This window comes from Antrostomus carolinensis, unplaced genomic scaffold (genome assembly GCF_000700745.2).
Source record: "Antrostomus carolinensis isolate BGI_N321 unplaced genomic scaffold, ASM70074v2 scaffold24705, whole genome shotgun sequence".
Lineage (NCBI taxonomy): Eukaryota > Metazoa > Chordata > Aves > Caprimulgiformes > Caprimulgidae > Antrostomus > Antrostomus carolinensis.
Genome location: NW_010318773.1, coordinates 35,687 through 40,160, shown reverse-complemented (window position 1 = coordinate 40,160; position 4,474 = coordinate 35,687). Strand labels below are relative to the sequence as shown.

Here is a 4,474-nt window from a genome sequence, read left to right as displayed (position 1 = left end):
GCTGCAAAGGAACTTGCTTTTGGGCAAAGAGTGTAGGCCTCCTGGCAGAGTACAGTAATGCCAGCAGGAGGGCATCATGTGGTATCAAAAGGGCATTGGATTTTCTGCTCCTGTGTCTTGCCACAAGGTTCAGTTCCTTTGCTACTGGATTAAATGAGTCCATGTTCTTTGGAAGACCGTGCAAATTATTTTCCTTGGTTGTTAGTCTATACTATTCCCAAATCTGTGTAATTACAAGGTACATGTGCCTCATATACAAGATGACAGCCTCCTGACAATTGGTAGTGTGGGTGTCTGGCGTGTTCCTACTTGCCTTGTCAGAATATCACTATCAAGAGTCTCCTGCTGGGAGCAAGGGCTGACCTCAGCAATCTTATGCGGGAGAGCCTGCAGACAGCCAGAACTTGCACATAAAGCTCCTCAGACCCTTTCACTCGCCTGACTGTTCAGTATTCACAGCCATCTCCAGGAAGGATACATCGGTAATGAGTATCTGGGATGCCCAGAGCAGGCCTTCAAAGCCTGTTTTTGAGGGTGAGGTTTAAGCTTTACGTTGCCGTAGGTGCCTGGAGGGCTACAGGAAAATTCTTGCAGATCCCTGGGCTCATAATAGCTGTTTTCTGTGCTGAATGTGTTTCTAAGAAGCTTTGCTTTCCTGCAAGAGTCCTGTTGCATACCAGCTTACACCCGCATTGCCTTAAAAATGTGCATTTCAACACAGGAATGGGTTCTGCTCAAAACTTCTGCCTTGCTACGGGCTACCACACTTCCTGTTTTTCAGCAGTGTTGCTGGGATTGCCTTTTGCAAGTATTGCTTGTTCTCCCTACCTTGATAATTATATCAGGAATGAACTTCAGTGGCAACTCAGAGAAGGTGATGATTTCCTATCTGGCTGAAGCCTGAGGAAATAACCTCCAGGAATTCAGGGGAGACTTTTTTTTTCCATACTTTTTAAAATAATTGCTCATCTAGTTGATAACTTTTCATAGTGGCAGGGAAAAAAAGCTGAATAGAGTTTTTATGCCTTTCCCCTCCAAAAAGAGACCAAATAAAGCAAAATAAAAACCTCCAAGTGTAGCTGGCAAGATCTGCCTACAAGTGATATGCAAATAACCTTGTACTTCTCACTGGTTTATGGTGTGCAAATAATGGCCTCTTACACAACAGCAGTAAAAAGGCAGTTAGTTATGTTTCCTATCATGCTTCAGATCTGAATTGAAGCTGTGGACTTTCAGATGCATAAGCTGCCCTGTGTAAACGGAGGAGTCTGTCTGTCCAGCTGTAGGTAGGAGAGGACATGGGCCTCTTGGGACTTGGGAGGTCACTGGTGTTCCCACACTGGTGCTGGTCTTTGGGGTGAAGTTAAACTAGTCACTCCATGGGTTGCCTCCTGTCCTAGTCAGGGTGGTAATATCATATGGGTTTTCTTGGGTGTTCAAATAATGGATTAAAAGCAAAGGAATGTTTAAGATCCCCGTGTTTTTAACCATCCCACACCTTCAGTTGGCCATCGCTGACACCTTCTCAGAGGCCTGATGTGGCAAAATCTCCCAGTCTGTTAGCTGTGTGACCCTCCCTGTCTGCTAGGTGCTCTCCCAAATAACCTGGCTTGGTTTTCCCTTCGAGGTCTCAGTGCTGCTGATGTCCCAGGGTATTGCATGGCAATGTAAGGGGCAACTTTGTGAAGGCTGCTGTCCCAGAACAGTTGGGTGGTAATAGGTTTAATTGAAAAAATATTTGTCGCAGAGATGTACTATGACACATTACTGAGTCAGAGGGAAATACCACATGGTTACACAGGCAGTTCTGGCAGTGGCTGGGGATTTTGAAGGTAAATAGGAGGGATGGTGTGCCAAGCATAGGAGAAACAAGGTGTTTCCTGAAGAAACTAGGAACCAAATATATGTCAGTAATGTGGCTAGCAAACACGGGAGCACAGTGTCCTCGAATCTCTGCCTTTGCAATTAAACAAGGCATACTTTAATAAGTTCTTGCTGTCAGATTCTGGAAAAATTGATGATGCTTTCCCAAGATGCAAAAGTTTCCACTTGAGCAGCTGTGGATAATCCGTGCTGGTGTATACAATGTGTGTACCTGGTTCCCAAACAAAACAAGTCAGGAACTGGGGTTCTTGGAATGTCCCTGTAGATAACACATGCACAGGCACCACTGTGGAGGGCTCTGATCACAAGGAAGAAAACCCACACTGTGTAATTGTTAATATTTAAAAGACAAATTTAATCCTTCAAACTAAGTAATTAGTTTGAAGTCTTCTTGACTGTCTTGAGGAGGGAACAAAGACTTTTCTTAGGAAAAATATTTTAAATATTCAAGGGAAATGCTGGAGTTTGTAGTGCTTCCTGACAAAAGAGAAGGCAAATTTCATTGTGTCAGAGTTGCATCTCAGTGCTGGTTTGCTACAAATCCAGTTTATCAGGCATCTGGCATGTATCTCACTCCTGAAATGGCTTTGTGTATACAGGGATGTTTTTGAGAAAGCTTGGATTATTCTTCAGTCTTCCCCCTCCATTATATCACCCAAAAGTCCTGTTTAGATTAGATTTCAGTTGTAGGGTACTTGGTGATGAAGGCAAAATGTTGGAAGCTATTAGTGGAGGCAGCTGGGGACAGCTCTTGCAGTTGGAAGCCTAGACAGAAGGCTCTGTCTTTGGGCTGCCCTGTGTAGGGACGGCATTCTGCTCTCACAAGACTTCTGCAGTGCTTTGCACTTAAGGCAGGAACGATGGCTTTGTGTAGGGAATAAGAGACGCTGTGTTACAGCAGCGCATGCTGACAAGGCATTTAATGCAAGCATTACCTCATGTGCCTACAGCAGTCTATATGAAAATACAATGGGGACACTGGTATAAATGCTCTGGAATAATGTACGAGGCAACGCTGCCCGCAAGACATGCTGCCTGTGCAATAGCTGCATGGAGGTACTGGGGGTAACTCATTTTTGCTGATTCCCTCAGAGAAACTTTGTCCATTCTTGCCTGAATGTCTCCTTGGATGTGTACTGTACTGGCATCATTTCCCCATCTGATAATGAGGTGGCTTGCCTCCTTGCTGCTGCCTTGTTTCAGTGGAGTTAACTGGCCCTGGACTTAAGGTCCTCAACACCTACTGAAACAGGTTGGCTACCTGAATGTAGTCTTTTATCTGCACTTGTGTCCCAAGAATGGTTTTAAGTTGGCTTTGCCTGTGTTACAGGGTTTATCTGTCCCCTACAACAAAATGTTGTCACCAGATGATGGTCATGTATCCCACAAGTACCTGCAACATGAACTGCTCAACGAACAGCCACCCACGTACCCATCCAGAGCTGGGTAGCTGCTTTCATACTGAAAAAGCAGCAGAACCAGGCTAGCTGTGGTAGCCCTGCGGTGTGCAAACCAGAATGCACAAAATAATAATGAATGTGCTGTATTGAGTCCTCTGAGCACAACCATATTGGGCCAAAGAGAGAAAAGCTATCTTAACAAATAAACACTTATTCTGTCGTTACTGGTGGGGTGGAGGCTTCTCACCAGCTATTCTTCAGGAGAGATCAGCAGAGACACAGTTAAAGTGTTGATTGAGGACATGTATTTACAAGTGTGGCATTTCTCCTTGTTCTGGTGCTGGTAACAGTCATCCTATTGCTGCTCTACACAGAATGGTTGCAACCAGCTTACAACAAAAGCTGCCTAGGCTTTGAGGTTGTTTTCCTTTTTAAGTACATTTACGAAGCCAGAAATGTTTGGTACAAGCCCAGGGTTGAAGAGGGAGTCCTACAGTTACAAAAGTAGATCCTCTTTTTGGAAGCAGTCAGTTGCACCGGGAGTTTATGGGTTCATTTCAACCCATAGTGTGACACAGCTATAGGGTTTTCTCAGATGGAACAAATCTGCATTGTCCCTGGCAGTATAATGGCTGCTCATGTCAGCCTGTGTGATGAATCCAGGGGTTGTACAGCAGCTGTGAAAAAGAGCAGCACCAGCTACTAACAGCCTTTTGCTTTGGAAAGCTAAAAAAAAAAAATCCAGTTCTTGCTATTGTCCCTTCAGCTTCTGGTCAGTCCCAATTATCAGCTGCAGTTTAACAGTGAATTTTGAGTTTCCAGACTAAATACTCCCAACATTTTTTGAATCTGACCTGACTTGCCAGCAGTGCTCAGTTTCTTTATAAGGAAACAACTTGTCTCCTGCCTTGGAGATCTGTTTCTGCCTGTGCAGTAGCACAAGCATATGCTCTTGACTGCAGTGTCTGCATCAACCTGCAGCTCCATTGCTGCTGCTGCTGCTTGCTTCTGTCTCTCTGCTGAGCATTAACCTCTTCTTCCAAAGTTAACTTCCTGGCAACAGGAATTGGTGTGGGGGAATTAGTTGTTGTGGTCTTGGAGCGAAGATCAAGAATTGACAAAGGTAGAGCTAGGTGACCTGATCCGCTTTTATGTGATTACTGGTCTCGTTCCTGTGCTAGTTCAGGCTT

General features: G+C 44.7%; 1 protein-coding gene across 1 annotated transcript in view; it reads left to right on the top strand.

The window, feature by feature from the left end:
• Positions 1 to 3,515: 3,515 nt before the first annotated feature.
• The window catches only part of DSTN (destrin, actin depolymerizing factor), a 6,760-nt gene continuing 5,801 nt past the window's right edge, over positions 3,516 to 4,474 (top strand). Inside the window, exon 1 of the mRNA XM_010169046.1 lies at positions 3,516 to 3,719. The gene's annotated coding sequence lies outside the window, so the exon portion shown is untranslated. The remainder of the gene's footprint in view (positions 3,720 to 4,474) is intronic.